This window comes from Mus musculus, chromosome 11, assembly GCF_000001635.26.
Source record: "Mus musculus strain C57BL/6J chromosome 11, GRCm38.p6 C57BL/6J".
Lineage (NCBI taxonomy): Eukaryota > Metazoa > Chordata > Mammalia > Rodentia > Muridae > Mus > Mus musculus.
In genome coordinates, this window is record NC_000077.6 from 104,242,573 (window position 1) to 104,263,553 (window position 20,981).

At 47.5% G+C, this 20,981-nt stretch overlaps 1 protein-coding gene and 1 non-coding gene across 10 annotated transcripts in view; one reads left to right on the plus strand and one right to left on the minus strand.

Moving 5' to 3' along the window:
- The window catches only part of Mapt (microtubule-associated protein tau), a 102,682-nt gene that overhangs the window by 13,164 nt on the left and 68,537 nt on the right, over positions 1-20,981 (plus strand). The gene's annotated exons all lie outside the window — the stretch shown is intronic.
- Positions 8,440-8,572, minus strand: LOC115487882. The gene has a single exon (XR_003949909.1). It is a non-coding gene; the product is annotated as a small nucleolar RNA SNORA25 (small nucleolar RNA).

Genomic DNA, 20,981 nt, shown 5'->3' on the forward strand with positions numbered 1-20,981 from the left:
GTGAGCCTTCCAATTCCGAATTGTAGTTCATTCCAAATATTGTCAAGTTGACAACCAGGAATAGCCACTACACTACCCTACCTTAGATCATTCAGTTCCCAGGTAAACAACCCAAAGCTTTTATATTTATAATAAGCCTTAATCAGTACTAAAGCTGGGCAGATATCTTCTCTCGACTATTCCTATCTACTTCGCTAGCCATAACCCTGAATTCTAACTTGCCATGTTCCGTCTGAGCTGCTGCTCTTAATTTCAATTGGCCAGCCCTCATGGCCATGTTTTCATGACTCACCTACCCTATGGCATCTCCTCTTCTCTCCACCTTCTTTCCTCAAGGTCCCTGCCTCAGACCCCAGCCTGGGAACCAAAACTCCACCTATCTCTCTCTTCTGCCGAGCAGTAGGCTGTAGGGATAATTTGTGGGGCGGGGCTACATAGCATCACCTGGGTCTGCTCGAGGTCCTCCTCCTTCCTGGGGGCAACCAGGGCCAGTATTTAGCATTACAATAGCAACAGACCAAACCTCAACACTTTGTGTGTGTGTGTGTGTGTCCACATGTGGGCTCACAGAACAATTTGTGAGGGTCAGTTCTCTCCTTCCAACGTCTGAGTCCCGGACACAAACTCGGGTCATCTAGTTTAGGACCAAGCACTTGTTTGGCCATCCCACTGGACCTATTTATACCTTTTGGGGGAGAAAAGTCTTATTTGTGTGTGCATGTATGTGCGTGCTTCTATAGTGTATGTGTATGCATGGTATGTGCATGTGTACGTGAGATGGAAGCCAGGAGACAAAACATCAGATTCTCCATACATTGCCATCCACCTTATTTGTTTATTTATTTATTAAAATTTTTACTTTATTATTTTATTTTATATGTATGTGTGTTTGGTTTGCCTATGTGTGTGCACCATGTATATGCCCGGTGCCCCCCACAGAGGCCAGAAGAGGGTGCTGGATCCTCTGGGACTGGACTTATAGATGTTTGTGAACTGCCATGTTGCTACTGGAAATCAAACCCAGGTCTTCAGAAGAGCAGCCAGTGCTCTTAACCACTGAGCCATCTCTCCAGCCCCCTATTAGTGTTTGAGGCAACATCTCTTGTTGAATCCAGAGCTAAGTAATTGACTAGAATGGCTGGTTCATGACATCTGGGATCCCCTGTCCTTGCTTGAGTTCACCATGCTGGTGTTACAGATGAGCATCATTGGTGTTGCGAATCTAAAATAAGAGTTTCTAGGGCTTGGTGGGAGGTGGCTTGGGAGGTGAAGTGTTTGCCACATAAACATAAAGACCTGAATTCAAATCCCCAGCGTACACATACAAGCCAGATGAGGCAGTGTGGTTCCTCGTGCTTTCAAGACTCTCCCCAGCCTCTAGCTTGTACTTATAGAAGTAATGCAATCGTTATAGCAAAGATATAATAGCCACGTGATGGTTCCAGTTACCTGATTAGTATAGCAAATAGGATAGACAGAGAAGGCTTCAGAACAAGCCCAGATGACCCTGAGCAGGAGCTTGGTTGTGGCAGGAGGTTGGCCTGGCTGCAGACAGGCTCTGTGGATCCCAGCCTTAAGAAGGTCTTTCATTTCTCCTACAAAAGGCCAGAAAAGCACCTACCAGGGAGACATTTGTGTTAAGTTAAAGGCAGGTATACTCCTCTCTGCCCACTCTTGCCTGTCTTTAAGGCCCCCAGAATACACATCAGACACAACTTTAAACTCCTCTTAGGAAAAAGTTTTATTCAAGGTCCAACAATAGAAAGAAAGTTTGAAATCCACAAGAAATGAATCCGTAGTCACTGATAATGGTGGCACTTCCTCTGTGGCCCTTCCACTCCCTGCCAGCGAGGAGGAGAGGGACATCTGTGATCTCTGGTCCCTGGTCTTCCTTCTCCTTCCAGCCTGTGGCTCAGTGTTGTTTTCCCAGAAAGAGTGGGTGATGCTGTCCTGGTACCCTCGCCCTAGCGGTGACACAGAAGATCCAGGCATGTACTTTGATCTTGATGTCTTCCTCCCTGGGACACAAAGGATGTCAGAAAACCTCTGTGTCCATAACTGCCTGTCAATTATGTCAATTAGTCTGCAGCCAGCATAAAGTGATAAGCAGGGAGCGCTGGGAAGACTCACAGAGGGTGCCTTCTCCAGGACAGCTCTTCCACCAGAAGGCTTCAAACTATGTGTAAACAAAATTCAAGGGGGCTTACCAAGCAAAAACAAATGAAGCAAAACAAACTAACAAAAATTCTTAAAATTGTTCTCTGTCAAATCTAGCCCTGCCATTCATTTACACTGCAATTCAGGAGGTGTGTGTGTCTGTGTCTGTGTCTGTGTGTGTGTCTGTGTGTCTGTATGTATGTCTCTGTGTGTCTGTGTGTATGTCTGTGTGTATGTATGTCTCTTTGTGTATGTCTGTATGTCTGTGTATGCATGTGTGTGTATCTGTCTGTGTGTGTGTCTGTGTGTGTCTGTCTCTATGTCTGTGTCTCTATGTGTGTGTATGTCTGTGTGTGTGTGCGTGTATGTGTCTGTGTTGTATGGCATATGCTTTCACATATGTGAGTGTGTGGAGGCCACTGGCTGAGGTGTGGTGTCACCCACTATGGCCCCACACCTTATTTTTAATTTTTATTTTATTATTTTATATGTAGAAGTGTTTGCCTGCATGTATGTTTGTATGCCATGTGTGTCCCTGGTGCCTGTAGATGTCAAAAGAGACATCAGATTACCTGAGAGTTACAGATGGTTTTGAGCTGCCCTGTGGGCTCTGGGAGTTGAACCAGGTCCTATGAAGAGCAGGCAGAGCTCTTTACCTACCAAGTTTCCTCACCAGCCCCTCCACACCTTACTGAGCTCAACATTTTCATTAGAGGAGTGACTAGCCAACAGGATCCATCTGTCTGTCTGTCTGTCTGTCTGTCTGTCTGTCTGTCTCTCTCTCTCTCTCTCACACACACACACACACACACACACACACACACACACACACACACACCGACCCATCCAGTGTTTCAGACATATGCTACCACAGCTGGTTTTTATGTGGGCACAGGGATTGAACTTTGCTCTTCATGTATGAGAGGCAGGCACTTTAGCCACTGAGCCACCCCTCCCCCACTGAGCCTGAGGAACATTTTTTTTTTTTTTGGTTTTTCGAGACAGGGTTTCTCTGTGTAGCCCTGACTGTCCTGGAACTCACTCTGTAGACCAGGCTGGCCTCGAACTCAGAAATCCACCTGCCTCTGCCTCCCGATTGTGAGTGCTGGGATTAAAGGCGTACGCCACCACACCTGGCCTGAGGAACACTTATATGTCCCCCAAATTACTTGTCTTACCTTATCCTTCCCCGGTGGCCTTACCCCCCAAAAGAGGTTTGCCGATGAGCTAATAATCTGAGACCAGTCCTAAGAGAAGGTTGGACTTAAAGACTGACTTTGGTTACACAGCCATAAATGTGAATATTGACTATTGTATGTCTGGGGTTTTTATGTTGAGCTTGCTGAAAACCTGGTCACTTTTTAACTTTGTTATTGGCAGTGCATCAGAATTTAAGTAAATTTATGTTAATTGTCAGAGGAAAAGTTGGCACTGTGAGTAAGACAGAGTAAACCACAGGATGCCTCTAGGGCACAATGAAAACCCACAGCGTGGACAAATAGGAACAGGTCTCTTTCAAAGCTGCCCATTGCCTGGAAGACTGAGACAGCATTTGGAGGTCTCACCAGCCTACTTCCTGCCTAGTCTTTTTCCAGAAGAACACAGGAAATACTACATGGCTTGAATCTGCTGTGACTACTGTGGGGTCAGGCTCTGCCCCGCCCCTATGCAGCCAGCTCAGGAGGATAGACTTTGAAAAAGAAAATAAAAATCCCTAAATCCGCTTAAACGCTTAAACGTGGAAGATCTTCACACTCCCCAGGACCTTCTTTAAGCTGGTTGAATATTCTCCTCCAATAAACCTCTTGGGAATGATATGCCTCCCAGGTGGCTCAGTGCTGGGGTGAGCCCCTCCTCCCGGCTCCAAAGTCCAGCCCTTCCTCCTCCTCCCTCCTCCTTCCTCCCTCCTCCCTGTGCCTGAGAAAAGGCTAGTCATGGATGCACTGTTCCCTGCAGAGTGCTAATAAGGGCTGAGTGCATTAAAATATATGCCTTGCTTTTTTTTTTTGGTATCATAAAATATTATTAACAATCACAAGGCAGCCCTTAATGGCTGTTGGAGAATTTCAGAAAAACATTTCTTTGGATAAGCAGGATTTGTGCCATAAGTTGACAGTCGGGACCAAGGCTTAGAATAAGATTTAAGACTTGATCCATCATTTGTTGCTGACAAAACTGAACTACAGAAGCCAGTGAGCTGCTCACGGTGTGGTCTTGGTCATCACCCACTGCTGCATCCTGAATTTAACTGCCAGTTTCCCGTTGGCCAATAAGAGATTTTTGACAAAGATGGAGAATTCCTAGACCTCTGTCCTTCGTCTGCAAAATGTGAATGATACAGTCTCCCCTTGGAATGGAGTGGATGGTAAGGCCTCAGCCTTGATGTCTACTGAGTAGTCACAGAACTGGAATGAAACAGTCCATGAGAAATCCTTGGGGTAGCTCAGAAGTCAGTGTCCCACTGGAACTGCTACAGCTCCCTGATCAGAGGTCCCAAGTGGGCTGAGTGTAGCCTGAAGTGGCACAGCTGCTCCCTGCCACCTTGCTCCTGTTTCCAGCCAGCCGGAGGCAGCTGGTCCTCTGTAGTGAACACTAGGTCAGCACGGGTCCATGTCCAGAAGGATAAACAGGCGGCCACAGCCCAGTCTGTCCCCAGTGTAGAGAGGAGGAGACCCCAAGTCAGGGTGCAGGACAGTGGGAGGGGTGACCTCAAGTGATTTCGAGACCTCTCCGGAAAGGAGCTGGGACTTCCTCTTGGTCTCCAGTTGTGACCCTTGAGTGGAATTTCCTGGGAGTGTGCCCATTTTTTTATGGAACTTTCAGTGTCTTCCTAATTGGTACAGACTTGACACAGAACCTCACATTCTAAATTTTCCCAGGGTGGATTCTCCCTGCCTGTCCATGGTAGCATATGACAGAAATCCACCAAGGTGAGAGCAAATTCGAGCCAGACCTTGACTTTGATGGCATGATACTTTTGTGGCTCATTAACTGAATGGCTTTAATTGAGCCGCAGCTGGGCTGGAGTTCATTGACTTAGCCCTGTGAACGGAAGGTTTCTTTGGCCTCGTCCTCCAACCCCCAGCACTGGGGATTGAACTCAGGGCTTCATGAGTTCTATCACAGAGCTACATCTGCTGCCTGAATGGAAGGTTCCTGAAGAATGAGGCTGGTGGGAAATCCAGTGTGCAACCCCATCCTGTCAGGGGCATTGGCTGCACCTCAGTGAGCTCCAGTGTCTACTGACCCCACGTCACTGCTCCTTAGACCCTCACCATCTGATCTTCCCGCTTGGGCTGTTGAAACCTTCCATCTTCCCATCCCCCGAGTGGTGAAATGCAGTCTTCAGCTCTCCCTCCATATCCTGGAGTGGACCTGTCGGTTTCCCGCAGACATTGCCCACCCAGCTTTGTTTCTCCAGCTCTGCTTTTACTGACTCCAAAATGAGTTCTTACAGGGCTGGAGAGATGGCTCAGTGGTTAAGAGCACTGATTGCTCTTCCAGAGGCCCTGAGTTCAAATCCCAGCAACCACATGGTGGCTCACAACCATCTGTAATGGGATCTGATACCCTCTTCTAATGTATCTGAAGACAGCTACAATGTACTCATATACATAAAATAAAATCTTAAAAAAAAAAAGAGTTCTTACCCTGGCATCGTTATAGAAATAATTATAATTCCTAGAGTGAATTCTAAAGTTATACTCGATGCAGTTTGTATCCCATTGCCAAACACTTCCCAGAGCAAAATTCTGTCTGTCATGTTCATGTCCACCCACAAATCCCTTGTCTGTCACCTGCTAAGCCGATCCTGCCCTCACGCCCCGCCCAGACCCTGGATTTCTTCTCACTGCCAGCCAGCTGCCATGTCTTCTTCATAGATGGCACCTTCTTAATTCCCTCATCTTCCATGGCATTGTGCAGGTGGTACCCTCCTCACCTGTACAGACTCCGCAGTCTCTGTCCCCTCTGAGTTGTCCCCACCTGTGTGCACTAGATCCAGGAGCCCCACACACTTCCTCTCCCATGCATTCCCACTGGAGTAGCTTATGTCTAGCTGTCATCCTCTTTCTTGTCTTGCTTTGTGTGCATTTCCTGCCTCCTCCAGGTTATCTGTCCTCTCAGAGCAGACACTGTGCATCACCAGGCACTCCTGGACCTCTGGGGCATACCACAGTCACCCAACCCGCACTCAGAGCCCCGAACGTTCTGGTTTTGTTTGGGTTTTTGTTTTGTTGTTTTGTTTTAAGACAGGGTCTCACTCTGGAGCCTAGGCTGACCTGAATCTCACTGGATAGTCTAAGGAACTTTAAACTTGTGGCAAACCTCCTGCCTCAGCCTCCTGGGTGCTGGGATTACAGGATGTGCCTGCTAGCACACTCTGGGTGAATATGGCTATGCAGGCTGATGCTGGGTGAGCCTGACCTGTTTAAAGAAGACGAGCCTTTCCCTGCTGATCCACAGTCCCACTGCTCTGAGCACCTAAAAATAAAAATCACATTTTCAGTGAGATACTTGATTGCAGTCTGTTCTACTTTGAACCAGCCAATCAACCAGTCTCCCCCGTGATCCAGATCCGTTATCTGTATGAAGACGCACAGAACACAGCAACTACCGGTTGCATTTATTTTACTAAAAACTGTGCCTTGGTCCCCGTTTCCCCACGAGACTGGGTCATTTTGCAAAGGAGCAAAGAAATTTGGGGGCTTAAGAAAGAGCCAAATGGTGTCTTAAACCCAGGTCTACTCCATGTCAGGCCCTTGGGTCTCCTCCCCAAGGCTCCATGCTCTCTGCCAGCGCCGCGAGGAGCCAGAGGACCTGTCTGTAAGAATCTGGGAAGCATGCCCACGTGAACGGGTCACTTGTAACGTGAGCCCGGAGAAATTATTTTAACCTGAAAGCAAGCCTCTAAACCAGGCTGCTGCTTCATGTGGCCCATGACGGCAAAACCAAATTTAGCATCACAGACAGGTCCACCCTGAACAAACTCCACTCTCTTAAAAAAGTCTTCCAGCTCACAGAAAGCATGGGCAAACATTCACACCCACCACAGTGCCAGGAGGTTCCCAGTGATCAGAGGCTGGGGGATGAGCGCGTAAATGAACTCAGGGAAGAGACAGACAGTGTTTCCAGGAGGAGAGTCAGTTAAAGGGGACAGGTTCCCTGGATGCGACAAAGGCATCTTTGCTGCTGGGGGAAAAGGTGGGTTGATGGGACAGAGGGAGACCCCGTGGTCCTTCTCTTTTAAAGGTCCTGAGTTCGATTCCCAGCAACCACATGGTGATACATAACCAACTGTAATGGGGTCTGGTGCACTCTTCTGGCGCATACAGATAGAGCACTCATATATATATTAAATAAATAAAAATAAAATTTAAAAAATGTACCATAACCAAAAGGCACAGTTCCTGGAGACCACAGTCCCACTTAGTGGGTCCTGTGGCGCTGCAGAATGGGTGTCTGTGCCAGCCCTTATGTGTGCGGCAGCAGGTACAAGGGTGTTTGTTACAATGGTCCACTAGATAACCCACAGAAGGCTACGCACATTCGTGTTTGGGGACCTCATTGCCGAAGGTCTTCACGGTGACTCCAACAATGAGGTCCCACTTGCTAGTAGGACAAACCCTGCCCCCATAGGGGGCCCCAAACTTTCAAAGAACACTTGAGAAAAACCTTTCTGGATTTACTAAAATTTGGTGTGATTTGGGATGAATTTAGAGAAGACGAGTCATTTTAAGTTGTGGGTGTTTGAGATCAGTGACTGACATGGGTCACCTAAAGTAGGCCCAGGAGTAGGGCAGTAGTGGTGCACACCTTTAATTCCAGCACTCAGGAGGCAGAGGCAAGCAGATTTCTCTGAGTTCAGAGCCAGCCAGAGCAACAGAGTGAGAACCTGTCTCAAAAACAGAAGGGAGGCTTCGGAGGAGTGGGCGGAGCCTGCGGGACTCAACAGAAGACACCAAAAGAAGAAAGAGCCAGGTCTTTCTCTGTGTAGCCCTGGCTGTCCTGGAACTCACTCTGTAGACCAGGCTGGCCTTGAACTCAGAAATTCACCTGCCTCTGCCTTTCAAGTGCTGGAATTAAAGGCGTGTGCCACCACCGCCCGGCCTAAGAGCCACATCTTTTTTTTTTTTTTTTTTTTTTACTGTATATAATTATTTATTTTTAATTTAAGTCAAATAAATTATTTGAGGGATTTTGATTCCTTTGCTGTCCATCCAGGTCACCTGAAAGAGAAGACAATGAGAGATGTGTTAATGAGTTAAGTGATTCAGGGAAATGTATGTTATCCTCTCAGAAAAACACAGCACTATCAAATCAGTGCAGGATTTTCTCTGTGAAGAACATCAATCTTTGGTCACAGCGTTAAGAGCTGTGGGTTTTATAGCCCAAAAAGCCCTCTTTGAAATGACCTAAGAGCCACGTCTTACGTAGCACAGTTTTAGGTTTTACTTTAAAGAAGAAAGCAATCTGTGTCTTTACTTATGGTACAAACTCTCAGATCTCTGACCAATCCAGCCGGCCAGGCAGCCAGGCAGGAACCATTTCATAACATAAGTTGTGCTTGGGTGTGGGTGTAATTTGTGGGTGCAGTGTTCCCATAGTGTTGCAGTGGAGGATAGGTGAGAAAAATCCCACTGTCCAGGCAGCCCCGAGGAGCTGAAGAGGAGCAGGCGGAGACTGCGAGGCTCATCAGGCTGCCCTGGGAAGCAAGTGACTGCTGGGGCTGGGGTGGTCCAAGGAAGCTGAGGTCAAGGCCCACACTCACCCATATACATCTCCAAAGATCCAGAAGACATGGAAGGGGAAAGAGCCACGTCATCAGGTTAACGAAGCCAGTTAAGTAACTCGTCTTCAGACGCAAGTTATTTTTCCCCTGAAACTAAAGTCTAAAAATAGGTAAATTAATGAGTGTCTGTCTATTTCAAACCAAGTTGATTTCTCCCCTTTCCCTCTGCTATACCCATTGTGTGTAATTGCAGTGATAGCATCTCATACCACGGTTTTAAACCACCCTGGGGAACAGGCTCCTTAGCTAACCCAGTATGTTGAAGGGACTTTCACCCATGTGTCCCCAGCCTCTGGCATTCTGCAGGGCACAGAACAAGAGCTAGGCACCATGGAATGGATGAATAAATAGATAACGGATCCATGAATGAACGTAGTATGAGTTAAAGCGGCACACAGGGGAAGGACAATGTACTTTGGTCTGTGTGTTCGTCTCTCTACCTTCTGGAGTTCTGCATTTGGATTTGGCATGCTCACAGTAGAAACATGTGCACAGTGTGTGTGTGTGTGTGTGTGTGTGTGTGTGTGTGTGTTACAACTGCCTTTGGGGATTTCTTGTTTGTTTTTCAAGACAGGGTCTCTCTGTGTAGCTGTGGCTGTCCTGGAATTTGCTCTGTACACCGAGCTTGGCTATAGTTGTCTGTTTAAAAGTTCAGTCAGGTGCCTTTAAGTTCCCCTGAATCCTGGAATGGCATCATGAGCCATAAGTCCCACATCAGTGGCTGTGAACAGGGTCGGGTCTGTGGCCTGGGTTACTGGCATTCCAGCTGACTCCTAGAGTTTCAGTTCTGCATAGAGGTGTTAGATTGTCAGATTTGGGTTGGAGAGATGGCTCAGCAGTTAAGAGCACTGGATGAGCTTCTAAAGGGCCTCGGTTTCATTCCCAGCACTCACACAATGGCTTACCACTGTCTGTGACTTAGTCCCAGAGGATACAGTGCCTTCTGCTCACCTCCAAAGGCATGGGGCATACACATGGTACACACAGGCACATGTAAGCAAGACACCCATATCTTAAATAAATAAATAAATAAATAAATAAATAAATAAATAATTTTTAAGCAGCTGGAATTGCCAAAATAGAACACAGGGTGTCCAAGAGCTGGAGAGATGGCTCATTGGTTAAATGATCCAGAGGATCCAAGTTCAATGCCCAGCTCCCATATCCTGTAACTTCAACTCCAGGGGAATTCTCTTCTGGCCTCTATGGCCCTGCACTCCTGTGCACATACCCTACTCCCTCACATACATACCCATAACTAAAAATATAATCTATGAAAAAACACACAGGGTGTCCAGTTGAATTTGGATACCAAAATAATAATAATAATAATAATAATAATAATAAAGAGGCTACAAAATGTCCCCTTTAGATTTCCAGAGGAGCCTTCAAGGGAAGTGGATCAAAATGCTTCTATCATTTCCTGTCACACCACACACACACTGAAAAGCCCTGGACTGGAGGCCACTGTTAAAGACTGACAGCCATTTTCTCATGTGAAGAGGCCTTCCAAGCCAAGGTGAGCACAGGCCAGCTCAGTAAAGGTTTCTTTCTGTCATTGTCTTTCACACCCGATCTGTTCCCCACACTCAAAGGATCCACTGTTCTGGACACATAAGGGCTCTGGGATCATCCAGAATAGGCCATGGTGCTAAGACCCCAGGATTACTCTCCAGATACCAAGGGCTTATAGAAGAGAAAATGTACCTGGTGGAAGAAAGAGCAGGAAAGGAGAATGAACACGAAAAGCTATTTGGTCTCACCTATAATAGGTGGCTGGTCCACAAGGTGAGATGTCCTCACTGTTCACCAGACAGCAGAAATCCAGAATGGTGTGGGCGGTGACTGCAGCTTATTAACCAGGCTGCAGCCTTTGACAGAGCCTCAGAGTCGGAGAGGAACTGCCTAAGAGAGTGGTCCTTAAAGTAGTCTTTATTCTCCACCCCACCCCACCCCGTGTATGACCTGTTAAAAAGATAAATATGTACACCAATGCACCAGCTCACCTCAGAGGATATATCTGTTCGAAGCATCTAGCTGGATTGATTGCTTGGTGGGTCACATCTGTAATTATAGACTTGAGGTGCTAAGTAAGGATTATAAATTCAGAATCAACCCGGGAAACACAAAAAGACCCTGTCCCAGATAACACTCTTAACTCCCCACAAAAGCTCAAGGCCTTCTACAAAGACTGTTCTTTTAAACACACACCCCTCCCCGCCAGTGGCATGCCTGGGAAGAGGTTCTGATCTGCCCTAACCATCTTATGTCACACAGAAACAGGGAAGCGGTTGCACCAGGCCCCTGCCAGCTATCCTCAACACTTCACTGCCTTACACAGAACCTTCCAGTTAAGCCACAGGATGAGACTAGCCGAGGAGCAGCCAGGCATGCTTGTACACACCTTTAATCCCAGCCACTTGGGAGGCAGAGGCAGGCGGATCTCTGTGAATCCGAGGCCAGCCTGGTCTATAGAGTGAATTCCAAGACAGCTAGGGCTACCAAGTAGAGAGAGTCTGTCTCAAAACAACAACAAAATAGCTTAGAAGCATGGCATACATGGGTATGTACATGTGTCTGTGTAAAACATGTTTATAACATAAGACATAGTTGAACCCGGGAACCAAATGTTCTTGTAGACCCACAGATGGACGGGATAGGTGAGCAAGGAGAAATGGGTTAGTGTGTTTAAGTCCCTACCTTAACATAGATGGGAACGAACGATCTACACTGCCCAGTGGGGAACTGCATGTCATGTGACAACATAGATGGAACTATCTGATTTATAATCCCAAATCCTTTTTATGTCAAAAATAGCCCCACTGCTATTTTTTCCTCTTGGTGCTTTCACATAGATGACTTCATTGCGTGCCCCTCCAGGCCGTTCCAGAGCCAGTGGCACTTCCTGTTTGGAAGGGGAGGAAATGGGTGCTGCCTGTCTCCATCTCCCTACCTTCCTGGGTGCAGATGCCACACCCTGCCCCTGCACAGTCCTCCCCCAGGCAGCTCATCATGGTGAGCGGGACTCCTTCAGAATCCCTGCCTGCTCACATCACCCCTGCTTCCTCTGAAGGACTCAGAGAACATACTGGAGACCCTGCGGAGTTAAAGGAGCCGAGGCGATGTGGTACCTCAGTGTTCTCCAAGTCTTTAGCAAGTACACGCGGTTACCAGCCTTGGCAGGCTAGCTGAGCACCTGGCAGCCTCAGCCGGGAGAACCTTCCAGATGGGCTGTAGGCTTCCAGCACAGGTGCCGAGAATGATGCTCTTCCCAGGCTCAGACCCTTGGGCTGGTCACCCATGTGGTCCAGGTCCCAGGTCTTGGGCCCATTTTTGGAATTTCTATTTGGAGATGTGGGGGTGGCCACTGAGCATGGGACAGATGGTGCATTCCTGGTTCAGCTCATTGCCTCAGCACAATGAGATCGTGCCAGCATGTTTGCAGATGCTTTCTGGTTTTCTCCTTAAGGAAGTCGAGCTCCAAAGTGGCTTGATAGCTTTCCCATGGGCCCTTAGCTCATAGCAGCCTCACTGGGCAGTGCAGGGGCTGCTTGGCCTTTTTCCTGTATTGCTTCCTGAGAGCTCTCCTCCCATCCTTGCTCTGGATGCTCTGGTCCCCCAACCCAGCACCCATTTACCAGAGGCCTAGCATTGCCCTTTGACCCTTCCCAGTCCTCCAAGGAATCCAGACTGTAGCCTTCCAGTAGGAATAGGGTGGCTGTGTGGATGCCTTCCTGTGCATTGGAATCCCACAAACACACCACACAAACCCATCATCTGCAGGCTGCAGAGGACACGTATGGAGTCCACAAGACACGGAGGCACATCTGCAGAGCCCTGCTGTGTGGCCCAGGTGAGAGAAGCAGGAGATGGAAGAGTTCTAGACACTGACTGGTGTGCAGCTGAGGCCTGCCTGGCCCTCAGCGCTGTCCAGCACCACCTAACAACATGCATGGATGTAAACTTCACACAGGATTGCCATATAGCGGGACAGAGACACAGCTCAACATGAATCCAAGGAAATCTGAATGAGGACATTTCTTACTCTGTTTCCCTCCATAGGCTTTTAGGTGAAACTTAGCTGGTAATATCCCTTTATTTGTCCTAATAGTTGGGTTAGGAATTGAAAATATTGGATCAAGACTCTTAAGAATTTCTCCATTGTTTGGGTTTTTTTTTAATCTTAAAAAAGCAAAAACAGAAACAAACCACTTTAGATTTATTTATTTTAGGTATATGAGTGTTTTGCACACATGGATGTCTGTGCACCACGCTCATGCCTATGCCTGAGGTGGTCAGAAGAAGACATAGAAAACCTTGGAACTGGACTTAGGGATTGTTGTGACCCCATGTGGGTGCTGAGAATCAAGCCCTGTTCTCTGCAAACATAACAAGTGTTCTTTTGTTTTGTTTTGTTTGTTTGTTTTGTTTTTTGTTTGTTTGGATTTTTGTTTTCCGAGACAGGGTTTCTCTGTATAGCCCTGGCTGTCCTGGAACTCACTTTGTAGACCAGGCTGGCCTCGAACTCAGAAATCCCCCTGCCTCTGCCTCCCAAGTGCTGGGATTAAAGGTGTGTGCCACCACGCCTGGCTATAACAAGTGTTCTTAAGCAATGAGCCATCTCTTTGTTGTTTTGGTTTGAGACTGGATCTCATGTAGACAGGGCTAGCCTTGAACTTCTGCCTCCTGCCCCATCTCTCAAGTGCTGGGATTATAGACATGTGACGCTACATCTGGATTTCCATCAGGAGAGAGTATTCCTTTAGGATACCCCTTACCTGTGGAAAGCCTGGTACAGAGCCAGTGGTAGAGACATCCCAGAAGCAATTGTCCTTGTCCATGAATTCCATACCTGGCCTGAGGCCCAGACATCCAGTTTGAGCATGTCCTCAAACAAACCCAACTTAGCCAGAGTCCAGTGGCTGCTTAGCGTTCTCTCCCTGCACACAGGCTTTGAGAGTCAAGAGGCCCAGCTCCCAACCTACAGGGCAGGACTGCTTTCCCTGGAGAGGCTGAGCAGCCTGGAAGGGAGGCTAAGGGTACCACAAAGTGTTTACAATAGTAGGTGGCAACACACTTCTTCCTCCTCTTCCTCTTCCTCTTCCTCCCCCTCCTCCTCTTGTTTTTCAAGACAGGGTTTTTCTGTGTAGCTCTGGCCATCTTAGAACTTCCTCTGTAGACCAGGCTGTCTTCGAACTCAGAGATCCACCTGCCTCTGCCTCCCAAGTGCTGGGATTAAAGGGACAGCACCTTTCATATTAACCAAGAGACAGGGTATAAAAAGCTCAATGGAGCATCATGTCACCTAGTGCCCCTTGCGATTGCTGCTGTAGGTCCCTCTCCCCCACTGCCACCAATGATCTGAAGACAATTAAGCCCAGAGTGGCCAGATCATCCTAATTTCTCAAGATCAGTTGGAAACTATATTCCCATTAGGGCTGGCAAGATGGCTCAGAGGGTAATGTCACCTGCTGCCAAGTCAGACAGCCTCAGTTCATAGTCTACACAGTAGAAAAAAGGAGCAAGCAACTCCCAAAACTTACCCTCTCCTCCACTTGTGCACCCTGACATGTATACACACACACACACACACACACACACACACACACATTAAATAAAATGTAATACAAAAATTTTAAAGAAATTTCGCTGCCATCAAAAATCCTTGTCATACATCTTTAATCCCAGAATTTGGGAGGCAGAGGCAGGAGGATCTCTGTGAGTGAAAGGAGAGGCAGGAGGATCTCTGTGAGTGAAAGGGTGCTACATTGTGAGTTTCAGGCTAGCCAGAGCTGCCAAGTGAAATCATCTGGAGATAGAGAGAGAGAGAGAGAGAGAGAGAGAGAGAGAGAGAGAGAGAACGAGAACCTTCTTGTCAAGCATTGGCAACTAAGCTGGGGAAATTAATATGTTCCTGGGGTGTTTGTCTGATTTGGACTTATTGTAGAAGAAGCACTTGAGGCAGACAGCAGGTAGAACTTCCTGAGATAAGTAGGACTGTAAGGAAGGGGACAGGAAGGTAAGTCAGAGATCCATGGATCACCAGCAGCTGGGAGCTGTGCCGTAGTGATGAAGCCCCTTGAGCAACTCCTGAATGTCCCTCTCTGCCTCTCATTCACCAGACAACCTTAAGCCACACCCTAAGAGTGCCTCTTAGAACTTGATTCCCTATGGAGAGGCGTAATGGGCTCTCCCTCTGCAGGGTGCTGAGAGGACCAAGCACAGGGACTCTGTCTGGGAACAGGAATATAATGAATGCCCTGTCTCTTTCCCTCCTTCTCATGGCTGCTACTGGGGCTTGTGAATTCTGGAGCGACAGAGACATCCCCTGCCCTCTGGAAGCCTCTAGGAACCAGAGAGCTAGACCACATGGAGGAAAACAAGGGAAGTGGGGTCTAGAGGAGGTTTGGGGAGCTCACAGAACAGGTGCCCTGCCACCCGCAAAACCTTGGTATGGTCATGGCCGGGTCCACAGTGTGTCTTCCATAGTGAGTTTACTCTCAATCTTAGCCAGAGTAAGATGTCCGGGGGATGTTTAGCCCTCAGGCTCCTGTGAGGGTGACCCATGACCTCCACAGTCATGTCTCCTGTTTTGTTTTTTGGTTTTTGGGGTTTTTTTTTTGTTATTTTTTGTTTGGTTGGGTTTTTTTGTTTGTTTGTTTGTTTTGTTTTTTTTCTTTTTGGTTTTTCGAGACAGGGTTTTTCTGTGTAGCCCTGGCTGTCCTGTAACTCACTCTGTAGACCAGACTGGCCTCGAACTCAGAAATCCCCCTGCCTCTGCCTCCCAAGTGCTGGGATTAAAGGCGTGCACCACCACGCCCGGCTCAGTCATGTCTCTCCTGAGCTCACCAGCAGATCTCTTACCCAAGTACTCTCCACTGCTTAATTTTCCTGAGAAATACATACTAGTGAAGAAAAACTCCACCCCTACCCCAATGAGAGTTCCGTGCCCTAAGGTCATCTGCCCTGTGGTTTCATTGACAAGGCAGTGAGATGTTAAATGCACACATGGGGGCTAGGGGTTCAAACCCTAATTCTGCTAAAGTCCTGACTGTGTGGCCCTGGGTGTGTCATTCATGCCTCTGTGCTTCAGCTGCTTCCTCTGTGAGACTAAGAGAACGGGTTACAGAAACAGCGGACTGAGCGGAGAATGCCATAAGTCCTTGGTGTAGAGCTCGTGGGAGCTGTGTAAGAGATGGGACGGAAAGAAAAGATCCTTAAGTGTCTTCTACATGCATTTCCCAAGCCCTCCATACACAGTTCCCACCGTGCCTTGGGTATGGGGCAGGCTGCAACAGATCTCTGCAGGAAGAAGAGGCTGCCTCGGCCCCAGGTGGTGACCTCTGACACAGCTCCGCCATTCCCTGGTGGTGTCTACAATCTGCAGCCTCGAAAGGTCATTTGCAGCCCATGCAGTGACAGTCACCAATGAGGCCCCTGGACTCAGGCTGCGGCCCTGCGCAGAGGTCGTGAGAATGGGGCATGCTTACGCACAACCCCCAGACACAGGGGAGCCCTGGGTTGGTTTTCCTGCCTCCAGGCCTGAAGCCTTGTTAACCTGTTCATTCCTCACCCAGCCTCTGAAGGTAAACAAGACTCCCATCAGTGCCAGAGCTGGGGAAGAAAGGCCAGAGCTCACAGACCCGGGGAATAACTGTGACATCCTGTCATGTGACCCAGGACATCAGCTCCTGGGCTCCCTCGGGAACCATTCATTTCTATTACACAGGCACCACGGCTTCCTGTCCCCAGAGCCATCCTTAGGCCAACTCACCCATCTCAACCAGGAGAGCTGCTCCCAGCCACCTGGTGTCCTGGTGTGCTTTAGTCAGGGTTTCTAGTCCTGCACAAAACATCAAGTTAGGGAGGAAAGGGCTTATTCAGCTTATACTTCCACATTGCTGTCCATCACCAAAGGAAGACAGGACAGGAACTCAAGCAGGTCAGGAAGCAGGAGCTGATGCAGAGGCTATGGAGGGATCTTACTTACTGGCTTGCTCAACCTGCTTTTTTTTTTAGAACCAAGAACTACCAGCCCAGGGATGGCACCACCCACAATGGGCCCTCCCACCCTTGATCACTAATTGAGAAAATGCCTTACAGCTGAAACTCATGGAGGCATTTCCTCAAGGGAAACTCCTTTCTCTGTGATAACTCCAGCTTGTGTTCTGTTGACTCAAAAAGCCAGCCAGTACATTAGACCCCCTCTCAACTTGCCACACAAACACACCACTATTAAGCCTCAACCCTTACTTTCTTATTCATCCTCAAGATCAAAATAACTTTAAAAGTCCCGCAGTCTTTACAAATTCTTACATATTAAATTTTCAATACCTTTAAAATATTCAATCTCTTTTAAAATTCAAAGTCTTTTTACAATTCAAAGTCTCTTAATTGTGGGCTCCACTAAAATACTTTCTTCCTTCAAGAAAGAAAAATATCAGGGCACAGTCACAATCAAAAGCAAAAGCAAACTCTAGCTGTCCAATGTCTGTGGTTCACTCACAATCTTCTTGGCTCCTCCAAGGGCTTGGGTCACTTCTCCAGCTCTGCCCTTTGTAGCACACCTTGTCTTCTAGGCTCCAGATGCCTGTACTCCACTGCTGCTGCTGTTCTTGGTGGTCATCTCATGGTACTGGCATCTCCAAAACACTGCTGTCTTCCACTGTAACTAGGCTAAAACAATAGCTTCTCATAGGCGCTCTTCATGAAGCCAAGCCTCAATTCCTTCGCATGACCCCTTCAGTCCTGGGACATCAATTGCTACTGAGGCTGCACCTTTACCAATGGTCTTCCATGGCCTCACAGTGCTGAGCCTCAGCTGCTCTTCATGACCCCTTCCTTCATGCCTTCAAAACCAGTAGCACCTGAGTGACTCTTACACATTACCAAGTCCAGCCATAACACAAGGTACAACCTTGGCTATCTCTGACACACAGCTTCTTTGTGCTCTAAGAAACCACTTCCCAGAAGATTTCACCTCAATGATGCTGGTCTCTTCTTTTTTTTTTTTTTTTAAGATTTATTTATTTATTATATGTAAGTACACTGTAGCTGTCTTCAGACACCCCAGCAGAGGGCATCAGATCTTATTACGGGTGGTTGTGAGCCAACATGTGGTTGCTGGGATTTGAACTCAGGACCTTCAGAAGATCAGTCAGTGCTCTTAACTGCTGAGCCATCTCATCAGCCCCCTGGTCTCTTCTTAATCACCACTAATTTCTTAGCTCCAGCTAACCAGCATCAATAGTCCCAGTAATGCAAAGGTTTCACTTTAGTAGTTCTGGTGTCTTGTTAATCACAGCTGATTCTTCAGCCCCAGCTAACCAAAACCACAGAATCTTCACAATAAAAATAGCAACAGTCCTGATAAGAGTACCTCTGAAATTCCATCTTCTGCACTGTTTTCAACATTCTCTTCCAAGCTCCTGCAGAACATCCCACAGAGCTCTTAACATCCCAATGGCTCTTCTAGCTCAAAGTTCTGAAGTCCTTCCACAGCCTCCCCAAAACATGGTCAGGTTGTCACAGGGATACCCCACTATGCTGGTACCAATTTCTGTCTTAGTTAGGGTTTTACTGCTGTGAACAGAAACCATGACCAAGGCAACTCTTATAAGACAACATTTAATTGGGGCTGGTTTACAGGTTCAGAGGTTCAGTCCAGTATCATCAAGATGGGAACATGGCAACATCCAGGCAGGCCTGGTACAGGAGGACCTGAGAGAGTTCTACATCTTCATTTGAAGGCTGCTAGCAGGATACTGGCTTCCAGGCAGCTAGTATGAGGGTCTTAAAGCTCACACTCACAGTGACACACCTACTCCAAAAGGGCCACACCTTCTAATAGTGCCGCTCCTTGGGCTGAGCATAGACAAACCATAACATGGTGATGCCAGGACACCATCCTCCTGGAGTGGTAGTGCTTCACCCTGCAAACCACGAGCACAGGACACTGCTGCTCCTCTCTAGCTGGAGTCGGCTCCTGGCAGAGGAGCAGTGCTGCCTGACATCAGAAGCACAGCATTTCACTCCCATGGCCTCTCTGCAGCTGTATTGAGAGCTAACTGGGGCTGAGACATGTCTTGCAAGGAAGAGCCCTTGATGCCTGAGCCATGGGTGGAGGCAGGCTTGTTTCCTGCGCTCTCCCCAACTCCACGGTCTGTTTCACCTTGCCTCCTTCCTCTTGCCTCCTTGTGTCAGACAGAATGATGGAAATATGCAGAGTCATGCTGGAAGCACTTCTTGAGTGTTTGGAAGCCAGACAGAATGGGGTCAGTGGTCCCTGAACCTCTTCCCCCGGGTCTCCATAAGAAGAGACCTTGCCATGGGTTCTACCAGCCATGACCACACCTTTCCTCCTTCAGCTCAGACTGTCTCTGCTTCAAAGGCAGCGTGTGTTCAGGCAGACCTATACAGTGCGGGAAAGAGGGCGTTGGTAAGGAAGGCATTTGGGATGCACGATGCACAGAGAACCTTTAAAAAGGCTGATGCTCCCTGATGGAGAATACCACTTCCAGGGATCTGTCCTAAGGAAATAATTAGTGAGGGGAAAAAAGGGTTACTATTACATGCCTGCCATCCCAGCTCTGTGTGGGCTCAAGCAGGAAGGTCCTGAGTTAGAAGCCAGCCTGGGCTACATAGAAAAACCCTGTCTCAGCAAATGGGGGACAATGGTTTACAGATGAAGATGTTTATCGAGCTGTTGTTAACAGTAGAAAATCTCAGACAAGCTACAATTTCACCTTCTAGCACAGTGTTCTCAACCTCCCATATGCTGCGACCCTTTAATACAGACCCTCATGTTATGGCGAACCCCCACCATAAAATATTTTTTGCTACTTCATAGCTGTAACTTTGCTACTGTCATGAATCATAATGTAATACCTGATGAGCAGGATATCTGATGTGTGGCCTCCAACCCCTGCTCTAGGAGATAAATATGTAGTGTAGTGCATAGCACTTAGAAAATTATGTCTGCGGAATTTTTAGAATTATTTATTTGTTTGTTTGTTTACTGTATGTGAGTACACTGTCACTGTCTTCAGACCTCTGTAGTTGCTGGGAATTGAACTCAGGACCTTAGGAACAGCAGCCAGTGCTCTTAACCACTGAGCCATCTCTCCAGCCCCCAGCCCTGGAATTTTTAAAAATATGTATTTAGTTTTATTTTACATGTGTACCTAGTACCCACAGAAGAGGGCAACAGATCCCTTGGAACTGGATTGCAGATGGTTATTAGCCACCATATGGATACTGGAAACCAAACCCAGATCCTCTGCAAGACCCAAAAGATCTCTTAATGCTGAGCCATCTCTCCAGTCCTCCAGAACAAAATACTTCAAAATGTATAGGAAAGGCTGAGTGTGGTGGTGTACGTCTGTAATCCCAGCACATGGGAGACTAAGGCAGGAAGGTCAGTGCAGGTTCAAGTCCATCTTAGGCTACATGTAAGACCCTGTCTCAACAAACAAACAAACAAATAAGCAAGCAAGCAAGCAAACAGGGGAAAAAGGAAATGGGTAGAAAGATTAATTGGAATATCTCCATTAGTCGCGAGCAGTTCTATCTCTATACTTCATAATATAGACACATAGCCAGGCGTGGTGGCACACGCCTTTAATCCCAGCACTTGGGAGGCAGAGGCAGGAGGATTTCTGAGTTTGAGGCCAGCCGGGTTTGCAAAGTGAGTTCCAGGACAGCCAGGGCTACACAGAAAAACCCTGTCTCGAAAAACAAACAAACAAACAAACAAACAAACACCATAATATAGGAACATGTTACTTCCTAAATATGAAGTTTAAATCTAGAGTTAAGACTGTCCCATGGTGTATATCTGTAGGGCCAGCTGTTCCATAAGCTATAAGCTAAGGCAAGAGGATCACTTGACCCCAAGAGTTTGGGTCAGCCAGCATAAGAGTAAGATCATGTCTCCTAGTATTAAATAGGTTGAAGAGGTCTTTTAGAGAATAAAACACCTGCCAGTCATTGTGTCTGTAACCCCAAAGTATAGTCTAGCTAAGGCAAGAGGATT